Source organism: Rattus norvegicus, chromosome 17 (assembly GCF_021556685.1).
Source record: "Rattus norvegicus strain SHRSP/BbbUtx chromosome 17, alternate assembly SHRSP_T2T, whole genome shotgun sequence".
Classification (NCBI taxonomy): domain Eukaryota; kingdom Metazoa; phylum Chordata; class Mammalia; order Rodentia; family Muridae; genus Rattus; species Rattus norvegicus.
Window position 1 is genome coordinate 20,321,787 of NC_141550.1, and position 26,643 is coordinate 20,348,429.

General features: G+C 45.7%; 1 protein-coding gene across 1 annotated transcript in view; it reads left to right on the forward strand.

Annotated features, from left to right (window-relative positions):
- Positions 1–7,357: 7,357 nt before the first annotated feature.
- Positions 7,358–26,643, forward strand: part of LOC103694056 (proteasome maturation protein pseudogene) — a 78,836-nt gene continuing 59,550 nt past the window's right edge. The window contains exon 1 of the mRNA XM_087591824.1: positions 7,358–7,626. The gene's annotated coding sequence lies outside the window, so the exon portion shown is untranslated. The remainder of the gene's footprint in view (positions 7,627–26,643) is intronic.

Genomic DNA, 26,643 nt, shown 5'->3' on the forward strand with positions numbered 1-26,643 from the left:
CCCACTGTTTTCTGTCAGAAGCTTTGTACTTGCACGATGATTTCTGATCATTTTTTTTTTTTTTTTATCATTCTGCCTTTGAAACTACAGAAGGGATTTTTGGACAATGGACAAAGACATTTTAAGAACAGCAATGTAGGATTCAGGAATTGGATGCTTAACTCAGGAGCCCAATCTCCCCCAAACCAAACCAAAAAAACAAAAAAAAACAAAAAAAAAACCAAGCCCAAACTAAACAAAACACCTTTCAAAAAAAAAATTAGATTGACACTTAGGGTTTTAATTACCAGGTTTCTGGAAACTCACCTGATTACATCATGCCACTAGAGATTCTTGGCAATTCAATACTTAGAGTCCCTCCTCCTCTATCTGATCGCTAAGGCCTTGGAAGTGAAGGTGACCTCGGGATTGTCTGCATCCGAGAGGCCAAAAAGTCTACCTTACCCGTTTCTTTTTCTGTCCTGCCACCTCAGGTTAAGTCGAAATAAGCACATTTCCATGCAAGGGCAATGTTCCGATGAGTCCCGCCTCCTCTGTAAGATCGTCAGTTTGTCTTAAAGGTGGGTGTTCTTTTTTGGTATCAGGGAGTTCCAGCTGACAAAGACAAGCATTTGAAAAGGAGCTCGGGTGGGGAGGAGGGACACACCTTCACCCTTTTCTTCCCCGTTTGAGTCACCTCCATCTTCTTCTACCCACGGCTGCCCTATCTCCAGGTTTTGAGTTGAGGGAGCAGATAACAGTAGGCCACACTCTTCTTCAGATGAAAAGGCCAGATAGAAGGTACCTATTACTAACCAGTGAGCAGAGAGACAAAGGCCTGGCTGCTGATACTCTCCCCTCCCACTAACTTGAGTCTTAATGGTAGGTTTAATTTCCTTTTGCTATTTGAAAGAAAGTGGGTGGGGGGGGAACCAAAGCAGGCAGAACAAGGGTGTGAGAAGCAGTGGCTATGGACGGAGGCCACAGCTGTTGCATTCATGGCTAATCAGGTGTGTCTCTTTTTGTGTCGAATCTGTCTGTTACTGTTGCTGGGACACATGTGAAAGGGGGCGGAGGGAAGGTCCGCTCATGTTCAAAGCTGCTAGCACTGACCTCTGCTTCGTTCTCCTCAGGGTAGGAAAGCTTGTCTGTTTAACTTTCCCTATTATAGGAAGCTGTAATTTGACACTATTAGCCCACCCTTACCATTTTGGCCTGACAAACACGGGCTGGGTGCAGAAGGCCCGTAAATCTGCTGGGAGAAGGAGGCCTCCTCTTTAGTATGCTTTGCTTTGGGGATTCCAGTTCATTTGTCAAAGAAGAGAACACTAGAAAGAGAATTTAGAAGTACCCTGACCCTGCCCGCCACGTCAAAGCCACCAGAAAGTTCAGGTAACCTTTCCTGGCTAACTCAGGCTGGGTGGCATCCCTGTATCATGCCCAGAGCATCTTCGCCTCCAGACTTGTATGTCTCACGAGTCCCACACACTCGTGGTGCTTGCATCAGACCTTAGTCATCTCCCTGGCTCCAGATCCTCCTGCCCCTGAATCCTTCCATCCCCCGCCTCCCTCTCAGCTCATGTTCACAGGGGAGGAAGAAACAGTTTCCGGCCTGCGTGTTCTGGTTATTCCCACCCAAGCCTGCCAGACGTGACTTTTCTTGGCTTATGTAGAAACAGCTGACACAAATACCACCCCCTACTCCCCAATTCCAGGATACCAGACTGCATTACATCATAGAGTCTGAGTTCTAACATCTCAAGTGACTTACTCTAACCTGGTGCTTTGGGGGTCTCCATTTCGTTCCTTTGGGGATGCTGTCTTCTAGCCTTTGTGTTTTGGCGTCAGCACTTTGGAATCTTCTGGTAACTGGCCATCATCAGATTTTTCAAGACTAGCATTGCTGTCACTAAAAGTCCACAAAAACCTACCAACTGCAGAAAGCATCTGGCTTGGAACATTGCTCACAGTGAATACTAAATTTCACCCTCTGATGATTAGTGTTAATTGTCAAGTTGACAGGATCTAGAGTCACTTGAGAGGTGGGCATCTGTGTACGCCTTTGTAGAATTGTCTTGATTGCAATGAGGTAGGAAAAGGCCCACTGTGGGCAGACCATTCCTTATGCAGAGGGTCTTAAACTTTACAAGATGGAGAAAGCAAGCTGAACAACAACAACAGTGTTGGTTCATCCCTTTCTGTTCCTGATTGTAGATGTGATGTAACCAGCTACTTCAAGCTCCTGTCTCTCTGACTTCTCTGCCATGATAGCTTGAACTTTGAACTCCAAACTAAAATAAGCCCTTCTGTCAGGGTATTTTATCACAGCATCTGGAAAAGAATCTACAACACATACAGTTATGTCAGCCATTCTTATGTTGGGCTTTGAGGGTGTCGCGTGTAGGTGCATGTATACACATATGTATGCATGTCTTATAAAAATGAAAATGGTCACTATTTCATGGTATGGGCGGGCCACTAGCTCTGGCTGAGTTTCCTGTGTCTGCTGGCCTGTGCTGAGAGCCGTGGCTGCACAACCAACCGGCAGCCTTTGTTTTCCTGATGCAAAAGAACATTGCCAAACTGCCCCACTGTCTTATGCTCTGTCGTCCTACCTCTGTATCCTCCACAATAGCATCAATAGGCAAAAGTCATACTCTCCATACTGTCTAAGAGTTTATCAGGCCCGGAGAGGCCTTTCAATATCATCTTTTAAGGAGATGGCTGTAGAAATGAAATCAGCAATAACAAAGTAAGACTGAATCTGGAGACTAACAGTGTTTAGCTCCCTCCCTCTCTCATCTCTTTCTCTTCCCTCCCTCCCTCCCTCCCCCCTCCCTTCCCTCTTGCTCCTCCTCCTCTTCCTCCTCCTCCTTCCTGCCCCCGCCCCGGGTCTTCCTGCATAGACCTGGCTGGCTTTGAACTCACTATGTAGACCAAAGTGGCCTCAAACTTGCAGCCATTCTCCTGCCCCTGCCTATAATTCCCCTTTGGATTACAGATCTCTACCATTACACTTGGCCCAGTGGACTATTTCTTTACACACATGTAACCACCACAAGGTAATGAAACAGAAATGTTAACTAGAGATGGGAGCTTTTGATATTTCTACTTCTGTGGCCTACAATCAAAAACCTATTCTTTTCGCAACACAAGGTGTTCAGGGATAGGAAGGCTCCTGTTGGCTGCAAAGGAATTGCCAGGGTGGAATCTGAGGGTGATGTGGGTCAGCCATTCAGACTCGGTTTTGGGAACCAACAGGTGTCCCTGGGACATAGAAAGTCCTGGTATCCCTTCCCCTTTAGGAAGCTGTCACAAAGTGCACGTGACATAAAAATAAATTCTCCGTCTTAAGGCTGCAGTTCAGCGGTGTCGACTGTCAAGTCACCAGCCAATCTTCAGAAACCACTTCATCTTGCAAACCTGAAATGTGTTACCCACTAAATACCCTGTCACACGTTCCCCAGCTCAGCAACCACTATTCTATGAGTTTGGAGGCTGTGGTACCCATCTAAAGAGAAACACGTAGTCTTTGTCTTTTGTAACTTTCTTTTTTCCTTTAGCATTACATCCTCAAAGTTGATCCAGACTGTCGCCTCTGAAAGAGTGTATTGTCTTTCTCTGGCTGTAGTAGTGGGCATTTGTAATCCTAGCACTTGGAATGCTAAGGCAGGAGAATTTCAAGCTGTAGGCTAGCCTGGGCTTCCTAGTGGATTCTGGGCTAGCCTGAGATATGGTGAAGATACTGTGTCAACTCCCTAGAACCCCTTGTCCCCCAACAAAGATTTTAAAAAACAAAACGAAACAGTTACCACCACTACTAACAACAAAAGATCAAAGTCCTCCAAAATAACTCCCCCATTTTTAAAAATTATGACTTCCTAAGACCATATAGTAGTCTACATCTCCATTTAGTTTATCTGTTCATGGTCTGGTGGACATGCGGGTTATTTCTGCCTCTTGACTGCTGTAAAGAGAGCTGCTGTGAACACGCGTGTACAAGTATGTCTTCTGGTCCCCGCTTTCAACTCGTCTAGGTGCATATTTAGAAGACTGTATGGCGACATTATTTACATACCTTTATTTATTTTTTGAGGAACTGTTTTAGTGTTTGCAATGACAAGCCACACTACTTTGAGCTCTATTTCACGTGGACTTCCTCTTGATCAGCCTTTTAGTAACACTAGGAGGGGTCTGAGGTCGGGACTGAATCTAGCAGCAATAATTGGAAGCTCATAGATACACATCTATGCTGGAGAGCTCAGAGCTACTCAGGCAGGGCAGAGTGAGGTGGGAGCCGTTCATGTTGGATGCATTGAGACCCCTGTGAGAAAAGGACTTATATTGTATGAAGGTGATGATTTTTTTTCTCCTTAATTTCTGGGAAAATGGAGGGCAAGAGATTTATTGATTTTTTTTTTTTTTTTTTTTTTTTTTAGCTATTGGCGGGCCTCACACCTGTCCGGTGTCTCACCTCACCTCTAGATTTCCTCTGGGGCCTCAGGTCTAAGTGTAGGAATATCTACAGAACAGATGGCGAAACCAAAACAAACTTAAGAGAGGCGGAGGGGGCGGCCATGATTAGATTAGACGGCTTATAGTAAAATTAAGGAAGGGGAGATATTAAAAACAAAGTCCTTGGACTATTGGATTGTAGTATGGGTTCAGCACTGGATTCTAAAATAGGAAAAACGTCTCTTGTGAAATTACTCAGGTCCTCAGGCTGGGCATCAGGGGCTGTTACCACTGAGCCATGGCCTGCTGGTACGTGTGGATGGACCATTCGTGTATTCATCCTGGCCTACTGTGTGACTGTAGGTGTGCAAAGGGGATAAGATGCAGGTCCCCCCCCCCTGTATCTTATACCCTTACATCATATTTTAGTGAGCAAACTGCAGAAAGGGGCTCTGGCTGCCTTAGTGGAGATGTGTCTAAAGCAGAGTAGAGTCCAGAGACAGTGCCCGCTGTCTCTGCTGCCATATTTCCACCGGTCAAGGCAGGCAAGGACACCAAACTCTGGTCTAAGTTTGGTTACAGACCATTGCACCTTTTCTGTGATTACTATAATGTAACCTATTCAATCCGCTTTTCAGATGTGCCTTCTTCTTTCTCGTTGCTATTGGGAGGATGATGTTGCTAGATGAAATGGTGCTGTTGCTTCCCGGAGCTTTCAGTGTAATCGGAGCAGAACATTTTTGCATAAAACTAAAGATAGATCGTCTGCTAATAATCATATTCAAGTGACGGCAAGCATTCAGGTGAGGAGAAATGCACTCTTCGCGTTACTTGGTAAGTCAGCTGAATCCTTATTTACTATTGTTATTGGCATGACAACAATCATGGTATCTACGTGTTTCAGTTCTTCTATTGTTTCTCATAGCAACTTCTATTTCAAAGAAGGAAACTGAAGTTCTGAGTCCTGGGAACTTGCCCCAGGTCGCAACGTTGGGAAATAAGAGAGCTGGTGTCTTGGTTGCTTCTCCCGTGGCTGTGATAAAATACTCTGAGCAAAGCAAACTGAAGAAGGAAAAGTTTATTTGGCTCAAAGTTCTAGAGTCCAGTGCATCACGGCAGGAAGTCCTGACAGAGGGAGTGTGAGGTCATAATGCATCCGCAGCCAGAAAGCAGAGAACAGAGTATTGGGGGCATGGCTAGCTTTTGCCTTTTAACCAAGTCTAGGACCCAAGCGCAGGGAATGGTGCCACCCACTTCCCACCTCAGTTAACCGAATGAAGATAAGAAGCTGACAGCTCACAGGAGTGCCCAAAGTCTTGTCTCCTACATGACATTGCCTGTTTTTTTTTTGTTTGTTTGTTTTTGTTTGTTTTGTTTTTTCTTTTTTTTCTTTTTTCTTTTTTTTTCGGAGCTGGGGACCGAACCCAGGGCCTTCCACTTGCTAGGCAAGCGCTCTACCACTGAGCTAAATCCCCAACCCATGACATTGCCTGTTAAGTTGATACTCAGTGTTTACTGATTGGAGCTCAGGTCAGAGACTCTTGGTTTTTATGATTACAATGATAACTTTGCTATTGGTCTTAGTTGTTATTTCAAAAGTGGAAGGTAAGCAGACACTGAGTGGAAAAGCTGTTTTTTCTTTTTTTTTAAGTTTCTCTGCCTGGCTGGGAAAACATGACTGCATTTAAGGGTGTTAGAAGCATCAAGCTGACAAGGCTGGACAGGCTGGACGAGCTGGCTCCTGTTGGTCAGTGTGTGGCTGCTAAGTGAGCTACACAGCTTTCAGGTGAGGAAACTCACAGGAAGTCGTGGACCACTCTCTTTCTAAGCAACTCTATGAACTGCAAAACCAATGTCACTGAAGGTTTTGTTGGTTCTGTCCTGGAACACCATCTGACCCATCCGTTAAAAAGCAAAAACCAACCAAACGAAAGAAAACAAACAAACAAAAAAAACTTGATATGATGAGGGGTTGGAGAAGTAGTGGTGGCTTCTTCAGCAGTGTTGTGCAGATTGACTACCTGAGTTCCTGCAACAGAATTGCACCGTGAGCTTGCAAGGGCTCCCCTTTGTCCTTTGATCTCTATTGCCCCACCCCCAACTCTACATGCATGCACGCACGCACGCATGCGCACTCCTAATGCTTTGAAAGACAAACCTTAGTCGTCGTCTCAAGCTCTTTTCTTTCTCTTCCTCCAGCAAGTGACTTGCAGCCTTCTGTAATGGTACCAGGAAAGCCTGATATGCTCTGTTTATTAATTATTTTTCTCCTTGATGAGACCAAGTACCTGACAGAGGCACTCTTCAGAGAACGAAGATTTATTCAGACATACAGTTTGAGGGCCTATAACTCATCACGATGAGAAAGGCATGGTGGCACGTGGCTCCGTGGTGGTAGGAATATGAGGTTGGGGCTTCTCAGGCCTCAGTGGACCAGAAAACAGGGAGGGAAGGATGCTGGTGCTCCGCTGGCTTTCTGCTTTTTCCTTTTTTGTTCCATCAATCCTAGCCCACATCCCGGACACATCTTTTCTCATCAGGGCGAGCCACTCTTGCAGTTAGGACTGCAAGTTACTTCTCTTGAGAAATACCCTTAGAACCTCACCCAGAGGTGTGCCTCGTTAATACCTTACATGTTTATTAATTCAAACACGTTGACAAAAGACATCTTACTGTGTCTTTAGCCTGGCTATAGCCAGCCTCAAGGCTCTCATCGTTCCAAACTAGAATAGTATTGAAAAGCCACTCTGGTTTCTTTGGAAACTCAGCTATGTCACATGATGTGTCTCTGGAAGCTGTCTTGTGAGAGGATTTTTTGCTGAAGCAAAACACATGAGAGGGCTTATGATGTTTTGGTGGAGTGGACGCTTGAGAGGGCATGTGATTATAAAAATATAAATATAACTTCATAGACAGCGAGGACACTCTTGCATTGCTGTGCCTCGCAATCCTTCACTGTCTTGGCTGGTTTTCACTTTGCAGAGGGAAAACACACCAAGAACTTCTTGGTATGTTTTCCGACTGGTTCTTGTTGCTTCCTCGGGCTTGTGCTGATTTGGTGGATGCCTGGCTGTTTCTGTTGGATGTTCTGCACCACTGCTACTGATTCGTGTTTGGTGCTTACTATTAGACTGGACTGCCGATATCCTGACAACAAAGTGGAACTGCCCCCAAAGAATTACTTCTAAACAGGTCTGCAACCCCCTTTTCCTATTAGCCTTCTTTCTCTGCCACCTCTGGTCTGTGGGCTAGAAGGGAGGTTGAAGCATTTAAGAACCTTTAATTAAAGCAGGTTTTGAAAAACCCAAGCCTACACCTATCAGTATTTTAAGCCCTCAGTTTGAGTCCACTGCTGCCCATACCATGGGCTATGGGATATCAATGGATACAGACATTTTCAGCTAGACTAAAAAGGGAAGGGTTTCCAGTCTTATTTAATATATAAATCTTTCATGTCAGGAGGCAAAAGACCATCTTTGTGACATTACTATACCGAATGAAGGGGTCACCGCCACTGGCTTCTGAAGCTCTCTTCACCTCGTCCCATGTTGCATTGACTTATTTTCTCCTGCTCTGTGTTTTCCTGCATCAACCCTGTATTTGTTTATCTTGTGGAGAATGTCTATTCCAGGAACTCTTGGATGTTTGCACAAAGCCGAGGACTTTTATCATGAGCATCACCCATTGGAACTTGAACATGGGAGAGCACTGTAGTTCACCCTGCCCCCAACACTTTTCACTTGGCTGCCCCAGAGGTGGGGTGGCTGCTCAGCTGTTGGGGGAGGGAGTTGCAGCAAGCAATCTCTCAACTCTCTCCCCCATGGGTCTAGGTGGCTCTTCTTCCAGTTTGGGCAGTCTCCTGCGGCTTGTTTACTGTCGGCTCAAATTGAGAGTCTTGTGTTTGGGCACCTGTTTCTTCTTTAGTGTTCATCTCTATCTGGAGGCAGGCGAGGAATGATGGGAAAGAAGGTAGGAGTCAGCAATAGTGTGGAGGGTGGGCTGGAAGGAAATCTACCAAGCAGTGCCTACTATGGCAGAGGCTGTGAACATGGGGATGGGAGTGAGGGGGGTGGGGTGGGGGTTGAATGAGACTGAAGTGCTCAGATTCATACTTAGGGAGTGTATCTTGTCTTGAGCCTCCTGCCTGAAGCTTCAGGGTGCAGAGAAGGAGGACTCAGGGGGCTGAGAAATAGAGACTTGCGTCTACACAGTCTCTTCTGTGCAAACAGGGGGCACCACTGAATCCACTGCCAAGTCACTAATGCCTGGTCGGAAACATGACCGCCTTTCATTTGATTAGCTGAGTGGTCTCCTCCATGCTTCTCCAACCCCTGCCCAGGTGAACTCTCTCACTCCTTGTTCTAAACCTCAAGACCTTTGCTTCTTTGTTGCCTTCTAGGCCTTGGGGCTGAGTTAGAAGAGAGGACAAAGGAATTCCCTTCTCCCACTAGACATAGGGTAGCTGAGGGGTACGGGTACTGTGAATCACGTATTCTTCATTCGTGTTGGATTTGAACGTTTCCTCTTAAAAACAGTTATTTTTATTTTGTTTAGTTATGTGTGTCCACATGTTTGTGCGTGACTATGATCACATGCGTTCAGGTACCCTCTGGGTCCAGAAGAGAGTGTCTGAGCCCGCAGAGCTAGAGTTACAGGTGGTTGTGAGTTGCCTGATGTAGATGCTGGGAACCAAACCCCAGCCCTTTGCAGAAATGTCACATTCTTAATCACTGAGATATCCTACAGCACAGAACCATTCTTCTTATGTCATTTGCGTGTGGGAGTGATGTTGAATACAGGATGGGGTCCATAGGACACATCCAGAAACCATGATGGAGCACATGCAAATAGTGGCCAAGGGTATCATGGGAGAGAAAATACCTTCAACTGACTGAAACTACACAGAGGGACTAGACTTTCAAAATCCCCATATTGGGTGTGTGGGGTTTGTCCAGAACTCCAAAGGATAGGGAGGCTCAACTGTACCAAATGTCTTGGTTAAAGGCACAGCACAAAAATTCAACCACCATGTGACATTAAAGCCTGCCCTTCTCCCCTCTGGCCTCAGAGGGGAGAAGGGCAGGCTTGCTCCCTCCCCTGGGGGTTGGAAAACACCTGAGATGCTGGAGAGCACAGTCAGGGACATTGGAAGGGGAGTGGTCTAGCCAGTGAGAAAGAGGCATCTCTCCTTCTGTAAAGACTATAAACGGAAAGCAAGAGAGAGAGAGGGAGAGAGGATGGAGGGAGAGGAGAGGGAGACAGAGAGGGACTGGGAGAGGGAGAGAGAGGGGGAGAAAAAAGAGGAGCAGGAAGAGGAGGAGGAGGAGGAGGAGAGAGAAGGTCAGGAAGTTTCAAGACAAATTCTCCCGGAGCTGGGAGATACTCAAACACTCCAAAGGGATATGGGCACGGATTCTACCCTTTCTTTCCTATTTAGTTCCCCATTTTCTGTTCCTTGTTCCCTTGGGCCCTCTGTGAGAGATAGAACCTTCCTCAGGAAAGGCTTTGTTAAAAACCTACCCTTGATGCGAGCCATGGAAATGAGGGAATGAAAGGAGGAAGGCCCGCTCCCTCCCTCCCGCAGCAGCATGGATTTTTGAGATTGCGTTGGTGTTGGTCACCTGCTTCCTTTTGCCTGTAATAGGAGTCCTGCGGCTTAAAAACCCTGACTGCTGATTTGAAAATTTACCTCATGCAGTGATTGATAATAGAAGCTTTCAGGAATGAATAAAAGGGGGGAGGGTAGTGGGGGAGGGGCTCGTGAGCACGTGCTGGGGGAAATGTGAATTGTTGAAAATTGGGCTGGCTCAAGCTCCACTTAGCTTCCTGTGAATGGGGCTCGGATGTCCGAATTTGCCGGCTGTGTGATAGATAGGGCAACTGAGGCACAGAAAGGAGGCTGGATAGCTCTTCATCACGTCCTCCTATCATTTTCTCTCTCTTTCCCTCTCTCTCTCTCTCTCTTCTAAACAGGTAAAAGGCGGAGGTTACCTCTGGCACTTTATTGTAAACCAATAGGTGGCTGAACAGGTAAAGCCTGACCTGCAAACAGGTCTACCTTTAGTGGCCGTTCCTCAGTTCCTCAGAAGCTTCGGCTGGGTTCATGAGACCGTAAAGTGCTGAGCAAGCCAGAAGTTGCTTTTGCGCCTGTGCAAGAGCACATGCGTGCACACTTGATGGTCCTTCCTCAGGAGTGGTCCACCATCCCTCTCTGGCCTGTAACTCACCAAGTGAGGTAGGACGTCTGGCTAGTCAGCGTCAGGAACTTCCCTGTCTCCACCCCCATCAGCTTTGGGGTCACACATGCCTGGCAGCTCCCTCGCCCCAAACATAGGTCCTAGGAATCAAACTCACGTACTTGTGCTTGGAAGGAAAGCACTGTACTGAAGCCTCTCTCCAGCCCATGGCAGAAGATTGCCAGAACGGAATAGAAGGCATTCTAGCCTGCAGGGCCATCTTCCCAATCGGGAAAGGCATCCTCTGTCTTTCCCAACGACCTGTTTTTGTAACAGGATTCTTCCGGAAGGCTTGGAGTCTATCATCAGCCTTTCAAGACTCCTGGCTCTGTCATAGTTCTCTTTGGGGCTGTGTTCAGGTTCAATGGATAACAGAAGGGTGTTAGGTGGGAGCCAGCTTCAGTTACACTGAGGTTGAGAGACCAGCCAAGGTTAGGGATCTGTCCTGTCCTGTTAATTGCACCAGGGATGGTGGAGAGAGGCAGGAAAGGACTTCAGTTTTGATTGTCATGTCTGATGTGTCTTTTCACGACCCAGGCTAGTGACACGTTACCATCCTAGACGGGACTAAAAATCTCCAATGGTGAGTTCTAAAACACACAGCCCGAACACTGCAAGAACTTAAAATTTATCGCCCTCAATTCTCTGGGCCCAACTCCAGAGGCATTGCCTCAGCTAGGCTGAGAACAGCTGTTCTAGAAGGTTCTCTTAGCCTCCAGAAACAGCTGTTTGGAATGGCGGCTTCAGACATTGAGGTTTTTGATACTATGAAAGCATTGTATCCTTGTGTGGGAAAAGGTTGTCAGAAGAGCCAAGTGAACACTTTTGATCCCCGACAAGGCAGCCACAGAGAGACTTCGTTCAAAGGTCCTTCGCGCTGACCTGCATAGAAGCTTGGATTTCACACTCCGGGTCAGAAGGAGGCGTGCTGGCCGCCCTTGAGGACAGCCAACTCCCAGCAGGTTCACTGGCTTCTCCGCCTCGGTGCATTTCCTGGGCTGTGTGGTTTGGTTTCCTGAACTGACCTATCTAGGCAGGCAGCTGACTCAGTTCTTGGCCCAAGAAGACAGGAGAACCTTACATAACCATGTAGCTGAGCTCTTGGAAGGAAAGCCCTTGCCACGTGAGGAGTGAGAGGCCAGCTCTCAATGGAGGAGGGGACTTGGTTCCCAGGCCGGCTTGGAGGGAGTGGCACCTGAGCTTGAGGCCCAGAGCTGTCGTAGTGCAGTGTTTATTTTTGAGTCATCCACAGCGCACACAGTATACATGTGACTAACAACCCCATGTCATAAAAGTTCATCCTCAGGCAAGGTTTCCATTGCTCTCTCGGGCTTGTACGAAGACTCAGTTTGAGCATTTTAAAGGATTTGCTGGTGGAATAGGGGGAAAAGAAATGAAATAAAAGGAGACATGACTACTCTTAGACTATGGAGAAAAATTTTATTGTAGATATAAGGGAGAAAGCAGGCAGAACGAAGAGTTCAGGCTGAGCATGGCCGGCAGACTAAACCGGACCTCAAGAAGAGAGAGGGGAAGGGAGAGCAAGAGAGGTAGCTCAGGCTATGAAGTGGAGATACCTAAAATGGCAGAGTTATGCAGAGACCTAAAGCTGTGGGGGAGGGAAGCCCAGCCCCTGGGAGGGAGAGGTTTAGGGTAGAGGGCATGGTGAGAAGTGCTGAGAGGAGCCACAGGTACCGAGGGATGCTGGGAGAGCTGGGAGGAGCCACAGGTACCGCAGGATGCTGGGAGAGCTGGGAGGAGCCACAGGTACCGAGGGATGCTGGGAGAGCTGGGAGGAGCCACAGGTACCGCAGGATGCTGGGAGAGCTGGGAGGAGCCACAGGTACCGAGTGAGATGTGTCTTCTTAGAATCTATTTGTAGCTCTCCCCACGCCGGTCTTTCCCTTCCTCCCTTCCCCTCCCTCCTTTTCTTCTGTGATGCTTGCAGTCTAGAATCTCATCTTACTCCATGCTTAGTCAATTGTAGATTAGAGTCTCAGTTCTTAACAAGTTGAGATGTTCCCTCTCAACTTTCATAGTTTGCATCTTGCTCATCAAAGAGGACAAACTTGACCTCACACTACTTTCCGGCTTGGGAAACGGGGGTGGGCTTACTTGCTATACTTACGGATCTAGAATTGTCCCATTAGAAAGTACTTAAAATAAGCGTGTTAAAATGGTGTGCAAGGTTTTCTGGGGGGAAAGGCGAACAAGCATCATTCACTTCATAACAGGACACCAATGACAGACCAAAGACATGATGGCAGCCTAGACTACCTTGGCAGTGGCTCTGAGCTAGGGGTTGACTTACAGAAGCATGCTGACTACAGGGGAAAGAGCCCTGTGAACCTGGCTGAGTCTTGTGAGACTCCCTCCTCTCTCCATGAAGAAACATCTCAGTTTAGAGGAAATAGCTGCATAACGTGGTCAGTGGTGAACTGCACGGGTTCAGAGATACGGCTTATAAACATCTTCGTGTGAGATGCCATGGCCACGTTGGCAATGAACAAACTTGGTTCAGTACAATTTAGCTTTCTTTGCTCTTGAGACTTTAGCTTCTGGACTCTGTGCTCTAGGCTTGGGTTAACTGTAACTAATAATAATATGGGACTGTCAGGAGCTTTGATCTCTAGTTCCTAGCAGACGCTGGTGTGAAGTTTCCCCCCATGACTGTATGCCTTCCTCACACAAGCATAGTCACTTTGGTAAAAAGACTTCATGTGGCTAACTTTTCCAGGGATATAGGCCATCATGGTGGGGAAGGCATGGTGGGAGGAGCTTGAGGAAGTAGAACAGGAGGAAATGGGGCTGCACTACAGAACCTCAAGGCCCACCCCTGGTGATGCAAGGCTCCATCTTCCGAAGGGTTTCCCAACAGCGCCACCAGCTGGACACCAACAGTTCAAACACACAAGCCTATGAAGAACATTTCACATTCAGGTCAGAGCAGTGGATGACTGGAATCTGAAATTCGAATCCACATCTTCTGACTCCAGATGTTATTCCTAACGATTTCACACAGGGAGCGGTGTGGGCACAGTGCTGGTGACCTCATCTAATCCTGTCTCTGTATGGTGGAGTGAGTCTCACGTATCCATTGTTCTGATCTAGACTGTTGTGGATCTAGTTCCCCAGCAATTAGAGCTGCTCCTGACCACTCTGTTCCTTCTTTTTTTTTTTTTTCTTTTTTTCTGAGCTGGGGACCGAACCCAGGGCCTTGCACTTGCTAGGCAAGCGCTCTACCACTGAGCTAAATCCCCAGCCCCCACTCTGTTCCTTCTTAAGCACGCTTCTCCATCATATTCTCTCGCTCAGGCTAAAGTGTGGGGATGACTCTTGACTACTCTCCTTTCTCCTCCTCCCCTTCCTCTCCCTCCTTCCTTTCCTCTTCCTCATCCTTTTCCTCCTCCTCCTTGTCACAGCCTACACTCCAGCTGTCAATAGGATTCCTATAATCCAGATACCCAACCACCTCTTGCTCACGGGTGTCAAGACTGAGTCAGCCTTCGTCACATTCTTGTGTAAAAATCTTCTGGGGCCTTCTTGCCTCATTCTGTCGGTGTCAGTAATAAAGTTGTTGCCTCTCGACTCCAAACCTGGGCTTCTACACTAGTTTTATGCTGCTGGAGCTAGGCTACTGGAAACCTAAAATCCCCATCTCTCCTTTGCTAGCAGACTAACAAAGTTGGGCTAGCAGAAGGGCTGCCAGAGGGAGGAGAAAGGGGGGTTGCGCTCCTTCCTGTATTGCTTTCTGTGAACTTCCTGTTGTCCTGCAGCTCCTAGGAACAGCACCTTAGCCCTTTCCCCACGGTAGCAGGAGCTCCTCCCTTTATCAGAAGTTCAGTTCTCTTTGCAAACTTCCCCTCACTGGAAAACTAGCCTCATAGCACTCCTTCAAGAACAATGAAACTGTCTCCCTGTCTCTGAGGTCTGGGCCCCAACCCTGTGGGATTCTTATGTGAGCTTCTAACTTTGATAATCCAGTACCATCCTCCTGTTTTCCCACCTCTAAGGTGGAGGCAGTTTCCTATCATGGTTGCTTTGAAGGCATCTTGACTCTTTTTCTAGCCTTTCACTTACCAGGATAGAGACTTTATATTGATTTTTTTTGTTTGTTTTTATTTTGTTGTTGTTTTATTTTTTTTTCTTCATTAAATTAGTGTGGTGGTTTGAATATGTTTGGTCCAGGGAGTGGCACTATTAAGAGGTCTGGCCTTGTTGGGGCAAGCGTGTCATTTTGATGGTGTGCTTTGAGACCCTTCTCCTAACTGCCTGAGGAGGAGTCAGTCTTCTCCTGTTTCCCTTTGGAACAGGGTATAGAACTCTCAGCTCCTCCAGCGTCACACCTTCCTGGATGGTGCTATGCTTTAGCCATGATGATAAAGGACTGAACCTTAGAACTAGTAAGCCAGCCCCAATTAAATGTACTTTGTAAGAGTTGCCTTGGTCATGGCATCTCTTTACAGTAATGAAAGCCCTAACTAAGACAATTAGCATTGTTGAAATAACCGATGTGTCTCTGTCTCCAAACGAGGACTAGATATGTCAAGGCCAGGTCAATGTTCTCACTTATGATTTGGCATCTGCCTCCCTTTCTCACGATCTACTACCCTTCTTGGCTATTTGGCAAATGCATCAATCCTTCTCCTGCTCAGAGCATTCAGTGTCTCTGACTCCTTCAAGCACTGCTTCACAATTCTGTTGGCTTTCTCCAATACTATTTCTTTTGCAAAACTTTCCATGAAAACCCTTCAGCAATCCATAACTGTTCTCCATCTTCTTCTTAATTTTGTCTATTTTCCCCACAGTCCCTATCACCATCTATGTTAGCAAGCTTCCTGTTACTATATCAAAATACTTGAGACAATCGACTTATAAAGACAGAAGGTTCATTTTGATCCATTAATTTCAGTCCCTGGTCACTTGGTTTTGTTGCTTTAGGGCCTGTGACCAGGCAGTACATCATGATAGAAATATGTGGCAGAGGAAAATTTTTACATTCTTGCAGTTTGCAAGAAAAAAAAGAAGAGGGACCAACTTCTCAATGGTCTTCAGTGACATGCACCCAATCACTGAACTTCCCACAACTAAGCCCTACCTCCCAAAGATCCCACTAAGGACAAGGGATCAGACCTTGTACAGATGGCCCTTTAGGGGGCACTCAAAATCAAATTGTAACCACATCTGAGTCTACTTGCCTGTTCATTTGTTCATTCGCTCTTTCCTTTGGGTAGAAGCTGCTTGAGAGCAGAGACTTCTACTTCTCGGAACTCACAACTGCATCCAGAACCTTAAATGCTTGCTATGTATTTGCTGAATGAAGACGTTGACGTTCTGAACTCTTGGGACATGAACCGCCCAGGTCAAAGCATTCTGTATAAGGAAAACTCTGATGTGGGAGAGACATCAGGACTAACCCTTATTTTTGAAGAATTAGTATCCTCTCCCGTTTCTCCATGTTACTGCTGGTGGACCTAAGAAACAAAATCCGATGCCGAACCTGTGACATTTCCTCTTTGCCTTAGATTTCCTGCTGATGTCCTTTGTAACGGTGATATGGAGATTGTTCTGACACTAGAGAGAATGTCCACAACGTCTGTCTGCTCCTATGAGCTTAGTTCACAAGGAAAGAGTCCGAGAATGAGGGCTGTTGGCCTTGTTTTCGCTTCTGAGACACTATGTGCTCCATAACCCCGTCTGGCCAGGCATAGTCCAGGCTGGTCTTTAAAGTCATGGTAATTCCCCTGTCTCGGCCTCCAGAATAGTAGGATTAGGTTGTTGGCTTTCTTGTTGTCCTCTCCACGGAGGCTGTGTCTTGAAGGGTGTGTGGTGAGGATTGGGATACCTCATTTCTAACATGGAGCCTAGCTCTCTAATCCAGGAGAGCCAGTAAGACTTTCAGATCAAGAAGAGGCGAGGCAAGACTTTCTCGTCAGCAATTACTGAATTATTATCCTCACAAGACTGAAGGTTGAACCAGCCCTAAATCCGACTCACTTGCAAGTTATCCCTTGCCCTGTTGCCTTGTGAGTGAGCTCCCTGGATTACAATGGCAGCTGCTGGCTTCTCACTGCTGTGAGTCACCTGTTATTTCATATTTGCCTTGGATTCCAGCCACGTAGGTTTCAGAAGGTGCTGAGCTGGTCGGTGTTCTTGGCTGGAGAACACAGGTGTGACCGGGGCCGTGTTAAATGCTAGCAGCAGTTAGAGCTGCTGATCTGAGAGGAAGCTGGACATACCGGCTTTCATCGGTTCTGCTTTGCTTGGCCACATGTGACCCTGCACTTGGCAGAGTGAGGGCTGAATCAGGCTCCAGACAGCTTCTTTCAAGGCACTGTTTCGGCTCTTAAATAACGGACTAAAGCAACCCTGTGACGCTTGGGGCTGTCTGCACTGTCTTTAACTTCGGTGACCTGTGAGAAAGGAGTCTTAAGTATACAAACCCTCTTCCTCCAAGGATTTTGGTTTAGAATTTTCTTTTTCTTTCTTTCTTTCTGATTTTGCAACTATGATCATTATTTGCTGTGCCACCTTTGAAACCAAAATCCTGAATTATATTAAGTCTTTTTCTCAGGACTTATTATTATTAAGTTAAATGAATTAATTAACTATTTATTTATTCACTGTGTGTATGCCCTTTATGTCGGTGCCTGTAGATGCCAGAAGAAGATATTGGATCCCCTGGAGCTTGACTTACAGGTAATTGCTAGCTGCCTGATTTTGGTGCTGAGAACCAAACTCCAGCTGTTGTACAAGCATCAAGCACTCTTAACCTCTGAGCCTTCTTTCTAGCGCTGATGATTTAACTCTTGAAGTAGAGGCTGCAAGCAGGTTACGAAGCATCTAGAATACACTGAACTGTGCTAGAGAAGCACGCACATGACTTGATCGCTATCCTCAGGAAGGGCAGGTACTATTTAGAGGAACAGGAGATGTGAACGGTCACTGACAACAAGGCTAGAATATATGCCTGCATTAAATTGTTTGTATAGATGCAAGTGCTAGAGAAACTCGGGGCCAGTGAGATGGTTCCATGGGTAAAGGCGTTTCCTGTTTAAACCTGAGTTCCATCCCTCTCCACATAATAGACAACTTCTGCAAGTTGTCTTCCTACTTTCACACATGCATTGTCATATATGAATGCACACATGCACGCATGCACACCAAACTTGTCTTAAAGAAACTTAGGAAATGCATAGATAATTCTAAGCTGTGTACTTTGAAGGAGGTGTCCTTGGAGTCAGAGATGGCCTTTGGAAATAGTGGGCATCTGGAGCGACTAAGAGAAAGGGAAAGGGCTATTAGGCCAGTGGCCCTTGAATAGGGCTCGGGTATGACTGTGAAAGAATCCATGGTGTTATGCAAGTGGGAGAAACCTATCCAAGGGAGTCATTAGAAAGCGAGATGAGCAGATGGGAAAGGACAGAACCTTGGAGGACGCCCAATGTGGGTGAGCAGACAGGATGTGTGCACGAAAAGAGATAATCCTCACTGTTGTTTGTACAATTTAAAATACTAAAGGAAGACTCAAGGGGAGGATGAGAAATACTTGGCAGTGAGTCTCGAGAGCCAAAGGAAAGATACAAACAAGGAATGCTTCAGAGGCGGAAGGAAACACCGGGGCTGGCTTCAGAACAGATTGCTGAGAGGAATACCTCAGGATAGTGATGACAGGGTAGAGAGCTGAGAGGAGGGGGTCCAGGTAGGTGAAGGGGCCACAAAGTGAAGATTGTGCTAGGTCTCCAGTTAATGAAGGAAATGGTATTAGCCTGGCATGAGGACCCTAAGTAGAGGTTCTGTAACAGTCACACTGGGGACAGGACAGGGCAAGAACAAACAACAGAGTACTAAGCACCTGCCCCAGCCAAGTGCTAGTTGGCTTGGTGTGAGCTTGTGGTGCCCTGGTCTGAACTTTATGGGTCTTCTATATTAATACCTTTTATCACTGCTGTGACAAATCGCCCAACGTAAGCAATGCAAGGAGGCAAGGTTTTATTTGGGCTCACAGTTTGAGGGGACACAGCCCCGTGTTGAGAGGAAGACATGGTGGTAGGAACATGAGGTGATAACATTATGGCCAAAATCAGGAAGCAGAGAGAGATGACTCCTGCTGCTCTTTAGATGTTCTGTTTGTCCTTTTTCATTCATTCTGGGAGTCCAGACCATCTGTGATGCTTCTGGGTCTCCCTCCTAAATTTGCTCTCCCTGGACAGGCCTTCACTCACACTCACAGGTATGTGTCCTAGTTGACTCTAAATCAGATTGAGCTGACAGTGAAGGTGAACATTTTTTTCCTTTTTTAGTTGCCTTTTGGGATTCAAGAGCTCAAGTTGTAGTGTGGGTGGGTGGGTGAGTAAGGCTATGAAGGATGAAGTACAGTTGCTATGACAGCAATGGTTGCACAGCTTAACACAAAGTCTAAAAGATTTGAGAAGGTGGGAAGATTTCTTGACTAGTGGATCCTGTGTGGACACAGAATTGACCTTATGCTGATGAGGTTCTGGGAGACTTTGGTATCTTGAAGTTAGATGGAGATTGTTCAAGCAAGAAAGACAATAGGTGTGTGCTCTGATAAGTCTCTACATTAAGAAAATTGTAAATAGCAGCATGAGAAGTGGCATTGATAACTTATGCAGAACATCATGGGGCATGTTTCTTTGAATTCTTAATACTTTCTGTCCAAACTCTCTTTGGATAATATTTGGATGGGTTTTTACAGAGGTAAAAAGAACAGAGATGGTACTGAGCTCTAGTTTCTATTTGAGACATCTCGAGACATGATCTCTTTTTCCCTTGAGTTTTCTCATCTGTTAGATGGGAATAGCAGGAATAGCATCACCATTCTGATGGGATTTGTGGTGGTTTGAATATGAACCCCTCCACCCACATTGGCTCATAGATTTGAATGTTTGGTCACTAGGGAGTGGCACCATTTGAAAGGATTAGGAGATGTGGCCTTGTTGGAGGAAGTGTGTCACTGGGGGTGGGCTTTGAAATTTCAGAAGCCCAAGCCAGGCCCAGAAGCTCTCTCTCTCTCTCATGCTTCCCACTGCCTGCAGATCCAGATGTAGAACTCTCAGCTACTTCTCTAGCACCATACCTGCCTATGCTCTCTGACATGATGACAATGGACTAAAACTTTGAAACAGTAAGCCAGCCCCAGTTAAATGCTTTCCTTTATAAAAGTTACCTTAGTCAAGGTGTCTCTTCCTAGCAATAGAACACTGACCAAGACAGGGCTGCTGTGAAGAAGAACATTTGGTCCCACATATGTGAGCTGCTGTATTGTTAAGTGAGGGTTCATAGGACTTTGCATCTTTTGGGTGTTCCAGTTTAATGACCAGGCTTGCACCTCTTCCCACATGCCTCTCCTTCCCTTTCTCATTCTTCACTTACTTAGAAAGCGTGATACCTGAATCGTGGCAGAGAATGGAGCGGTGAGCCCTGTTAGGCATAAGGAATTAGTTTTCTCCATAAGTACCAATTGTTTCCCTTTTAAGGACAGTAAGAGCAGTTAACCCATGGTGATACAGGCCCTACACCACTTATTTTATACTAGATTATATTATTATGTTTATCATATTATATGGCCATTGGTCTTAGCTATTTTTTGAGACTAACAAATTCTTTCACTCCTAGACAGCCGTTGACCTTGCTGACATTCTCCTACATAGACTGAGTTTGGTTGCTCTGTGCTGAGTAATGTGGCCGTTGCTGGGGCAGATGTTGACAGCTCTGGATGAAGGCTCCAAGAGTAGATGAATGTAATGCTGGGGGAATGTGTGAGGTGTTCCATAAACTGAACGATGGCTTTCTGAGCTGTGCTTCCAAACTAAAATCACATCTGAGATATATCCCAGAGAACATAAAATGGATGCTGGCAGGGCACATGCTCAGATATATGGAAGGTATTAAAGAAAGGGAAAAAAATCTCCAGAAGGTTCTATTTTACCTTTTACATTTATACTAAACCAATTTTGGTTCTCTGGTTCCGTCTTTTCCTGAGAGATAGTAAGAAAACTGTGTTCATTAGCAGCTATGATAGTTCTTTTTAAGTACTATATATAACATAGTCAAGTCTTTAGTTTCTTGACAAGTTTTAACTTCTTGGCATAGGGCATAGGGCATAGGGCATAGGGCATAGGGCATAGGGCATAGTGCATAGGGCATAGGGCATAGTGCATAGTGCATAGGGGTTTAGCCAGAACTTTGTTTTCTCTAATTTAAATTGCTGAAAGCATAGTACAGCTTCGGTGATTGATATCAAAAAGTTGTGCTTTGTTATTCATCCCATGATTTGTCTCTTAGACCATTATGTTACTGATAAAATACTTAGGAGGACACAGATTAACATTCAAAATGGAACTCGGGGGCCAGAGAGATAGCGTTAGTGGTTGCAAAATTACACTAGATGGCTCACAACTTCCTGAAATTCCAATTCCAGGGGTTCCCACCCCTCTAGCCTCTGAGGGAGTATCTGCAACCCCACTACTTAGGAAATAAAGACAGAGAGACCAGGCATTTAAAGCCATGTTAGCCAAATAGAAAATTCAAGGTCAGCCTGGGTCACATAGGGAAACCTTCCTTCAAAATCAATAAAGGTCTAGGGAGACACTTAACAGTAGGGTACCTATCTGAACAGAGTGAGACCCTGGCCTTGGTTAAATCCCCCATGAACAAAACCAACCAACCCACCAGCCAACCAATCAACCACCCCACTAGCCAACTAACCAACCAACTAACCAATCAACCAACCCACTAGCCAACCAACCAACCAACCAACCCACCAGGCAACCAACCAACCAACCAACCAACCACCACCAACCAACCAACCAACCAACCATCCAACCAACCAATCAACCAACCAAACAACAAAATAAAAACTCAAATCAAAAGGAAAGAGGAAAAAAGGAAACAAAGTTCTACATACATCAGGCTATCAAACTTCATCATGTACAGAACTTCCAGAATTGCCTATCAGACTATATTTTGGTGCTTATATGTAGGCAAGAGGAACAAGGTAGCTTATTAAAAATTTAATATAAGGGGGATCGGTGGCTAAGAGTATTTATGTTCATGCAGAGGATCCAAGCTTGGTTCCCAGCATGACCACCTATAAGTCCATTCTAAGGATTCTGACCCCCTGTCCTGGCCTCTCTGGTCACCCATAAATATATGTGGTGGTGTTCATACAGACAAGCAGGCAAACACACATATATATAAATAAAGAGAAGCGAGAGGGTTTTAGTTCCATTAGGCATCAATTCTGGTTTTTTCCCTCTCTAACCCATTGTTTCCCTCTCTACCATTCAATGATCAGAGCTCAGAAAGCTATACAGTTGGCAAATGAGGACTCTTCCTCTTCCTCCTCCTCCTCCTCCTTCTCCTCCTCCTCCTTCTCCTCCTCCTCCTCCTCCTCCTTCTCCTCCTCCTTCTCCTCCTTCTCCTCCTTCTCCTCCTTCTCCTCCTTCTCCTCCTTCTCCTCCTCCTCCTCCTCCTCCTCCTCCTCCTCCTCCTCCTCCTCCTCCTCCTCCTCCTCCTCCTCCTCCTCCTCCTCCTCTTCTTCTTCTTCTTCTTCTTCTTCTTCTTCTTCTTCTTCTTCTTCTTCTTCTTCTTCTTCTTCTTCTTCTTCTCTTTTCCTCTTCTTCCTTCCTCTTCCTCAATTATCAGAAGCCATTTATTTATTATAGAAAATCGGGAAAGCACAGAAAATAGAATTGTCAGGATACCATACTGAATACTGAATTCCTGGTAATAGTGGATGTCTGGGAACTAGACATACCCCGTTCTTCTTTTGTCTTTTCGTTTTTATCTTCTCCTCCTCCTCTGCTGAGAAGCATTCAGAACCTATGGGGCTTCTGCAAATGGTTGGTTGGTAGCTCCGAATATTTATGTGAATGCCTCCTCGTGGTTGGCCTGTGTACCTGTGTACCTGTGTACCTGTGTACCTTGGGATCATCCCATTGTCTGCACTTGAATCTGGATTTGGTGGCCAGCATTCTGCTGCTTTTTTCTCAAGCACTGGAGGCCCATCTACTAGCATGGTTTTTCAAGAGGACATTTGGAGCCATACCTTCTGTGAAAGCAAGCAGTTAATCATAAACAGCAACATACCTCCCTGTTGATGGGCAGGATGGAAAAGATGTATTTGAGATTCTGCTGTAAATCAGAGCATAGAGAAAGACAGAAGAGAAACCGATGGCACACACTGACTTTAAAAACATGCATTTCTCCAAGTTCTCAAAATGTGACCTCCGCTGCTGCCTGGTGTCCAACTGAGTGTGTGTGAACAAAACAAAGACAGATGCAGTTGATTGACTCCAAAGTTACATGGCTGGTTTCCCTACTGCATTTATTTTCTCTAAATGGGCTTCTTCAGTTTCATCCACTTTGTGGCTTAGGGATTCAGCCACAATCGAAGGAGCAGGAAATAGAGAATTGGGTTGAATGCTAGGAAATACAGCTATGGGTAAAGTCAGCTGCAATCCAATATGTCTGCTGGTTTCCAGTGTCTAACCACAAATGCTCATCAAGGTGGAGACTCCCCCCAAAACTGCCTTGTCCAAATGTTTCCCTCAGCTGGCTTTCCACAGGATAGCATTAACTCTGAAAGTTGAAGTGTTCCTAGTTAGGGATCAGGATTCTATTGGGCATTTGTAATGTTTCCCTTCTGAACTATGAACCTGCTGAGCAAGGAGGCAGGAAACCCCCATGTGGGACACTACCTCTTCTCTAGTTAGATGAAATATTGCCTCTGGCAGTAATAGAACTTGGCTTCAGCTCTATGTGTTCACCTGATTGCCATCGTCAGACTGCCTAGTCATATTTATGGCACAGCAAGCTGTATTAGCTACTTTAATGGTTGGTCACTGTGACCAAGTTCCTGACCAGAAGCAATGCACAGCAGGAAGGGTTGTTTTTGGCTCCGAATTTGAGTAGCTCTGGTCTATCAGGGCAGGGAAACATGGTGGCAGGTGGCTCCATGGAAGAAAAAGCAAGTAGCTAGTACCCCTCACATCTGAGTGGAACAGGAAGAAGACAGATGAATGGTGGAATGTAACACATAGTTTTTGCTACCTTGCTTTAAGCTCCAGGCAGACTGTGCTATCAGCCCTACCCAGGTTCACACACACACACACACACACACACACAAACTTATTTTCAACCTGCCTCATTGGCTCAACTGCTGGGCACTACTTTTTTTTTTTTCTTTTCTTTTTTTTTTTGGAGCTGGGGACCGAACCCAGGGTCTAGCAAGCGCTCTACCACTGAGCTAAATCCCCAACCCTGCTGGGCACTTCTGATCTCCCTCAGCTAGCTTGCCCTTCTCAGTACTCTTAGCTCAGCATCTCTTGATCTGCCCTCAACTTCAGTTGCTCAGTTACCTTTAGTCCCAGCTCAACACCGTAAATCTGCCCTCAGCTTAGTTATGCTCCTAACCTCCCACCTGGAGAACAGCCTACAGTCGCTTTGCCCCCAAGATCTCACAGGGTTGCTCATCTTTTCTCCCTCTGAAGCTTGGCGAAATTCTCCCTTCCTCCCCTGCATCTCTTAGCCTGCCTCCAGCTCTGCCTCTTTCCTTCTGACCAGCAATTAGCATCTTTATTGATTGATCACGAACCAATTGGGGAACAGGACCTTAGCATCAGAACAACCCTCTATGGTGGAACTTGCCTGGCTTTCTCCTTTTCCTCTTTTCTTGTCTTGGGACTCCAGCCCATGGGATGGTGTTACCCAGTTTAGGGTAGGTCTTCCTTCCTCAGTTAAATCTTTCTGGAAGCGTCCTCATTGACATGACCAAAGATGTACCTTCTTGGTAATTTCAATTTAGTCAAGGTGACAGTCAGAATGGACCAGATCCAGATCCAACTGAGCACTTGCTGGAAACCATTGCAGACAAGTCTCTAATCATGCACCGAAACCTGTCTTGCATGAAGCTGTGTGTTCTCTGTATGTGCTCAGTTCTTACATATGGAGGGCATAGGTTGGCAACAGAGAGCTGACGACTAAAGCTTGTAGCCCTATTGAGACCAGAACCTTAGTTCTATAAATCCCTGAGGGGTCCCTCACTGAGATTTAATTTAATTTTTAAGTCTTGGCAAATGGGATCCTGTATGTTTGGGTAGATTCGCATCGTTTAAAAGGTTCTTGCAGTTTAGATCTTGCGTGTAATTTGTTACATTAGCTTTGGGCAAAAATATTTGCCTTTTGGTCCTTTGTGGTTTGAGTTCCTCCTCAGCGTTGACCTGGCATGTGAGAGAAGGCAGTGCTGTGGAAAGTAGTCATGGGGATGGGGAGGAGGCTGTCAGAGAGCCCGTGCAGTAAAGCTTTTTGCTAATAGCAGCTTTGTAGATTGTAGGAGCAGGCACGTGATTTTCCTGGCTTGCTTGGCAGTTCTTGTGTATTTTGGATATTACCCTGTTGAGAGCAGGAAACTGAAGCAGCTTGGATGAAGCATTTTAAACTCAAATGAAAACTGGGAGAAAATTTCTCCCGATACATTCTATTAAGTGAAAGTGCCATTCGGAGTTTTTTGTTGTTGTTGTTTAAAGTGAAATTCGAACTGTTGTATGAGTCCTGACAATGTAAAGTCTGGCCATCTTTGAGATGAACAGATTCACAAGGAGTTATTCTCCTTGAGAATTTGGCTATCTTCTTGGATTCTAAACCAGTTGGCACTGGGTAATATACCACTACTGAGGACTTGTCCCTGTATCTGTGGAGACAAGAATGAGGCAGATATCATACCCCATTTTATTAGAGTTATACAGAAAAAAAACTCAGTCCTTCCCCATCAATCATGGTCCTGTAATGAAAATTCTACAAACAACTCGAAATGTTGTTTATTTACTTCACAATGATAAAGGTCATATTCTGGGCCTAGTGAATGCCAAGCATTCAACCCCAGATCCTCCGGATCAACTCATAAGCTCTTTTCTTTCTTTCTTCCTTCCTTTCTTCCTTCCTTCCTTTCTTTCTTTCTTTCTTTCTTTCTTTCTCTCTCTCTCTCTCTCTCTCTCTCTCTCTCTCTCTCTCTCTCTCTCTCTCTCTCTCTCTCTCTTTCACAGGGTTTCTCTGTGTAGCCTTGGCTGTCCTAGAACTTGCTCTGTGGAGTAGGCTGGCCTTGAACTCAGAGCTTTGCCTGCCTCTACCTCTCAGTGCTTGGATTAAAGGTGTGCACCACCATGCCCAGCTCAATCCATAAGCTTTGAATTGTGCATTTTTCTGAGTAGCATGACAAAATCTCACATGTCCTGCCTTAGAGAGGAAGTCTCCTTTGTTCGGTGTAGCTGCCCTGTGTGAGCTTCCTGTCCGGTTGCCACTGGGTAACTGCTTCCATTATCATATCCCACTCTTGGTGTTGTCGTGTATGTGCTCAAATGAACCTTATTTTACTTATAATATTCCCATATCACAAGCCAGGGATGTCGGTAATTCAGTTATGCCAGAGTTTCCTTCAAGAGAAAACTGAAAGTGCAGTAAAATAGTTTGAGAAAGATGAGGTCACCGAGACCGAAGATGATCTTGGATACACGAGACAAATGTAATATTTCTTCCTGTGGTGACTCTTGCAGGCGTACCTGTGTATTTTGGGGATATAGCCTTGAGGTTAAGTAGTAGCCATAGTGATTTTAGACCTGCTCTTTTCTACTGCCCAGCATCAGCCTCACATACGATATCTCCAGACATCACAGAATGTTTTATAGCTAGGTTTGGCTAATGAGAATAACTGTAAAGGAAAGGGGATGCTAGCTAGCTTCTTGCTAGTTGTCACTCAGAGAGCCAGTGTGGTCCTTGCGAGTGAGCAATCCCTCCTGTGGGGACACCTCTGCCTTGGGCCTTGGTAGCAAAACCTTTTCTTTTGTTGTTACACCATAGGTGACATAGTGATTTCTTGGCATTGCTTATCTATGGGTTGGTTTGAGTTCTGTAAGGATTTATATAACCCAAAACTTTATGCCTCTATGATATA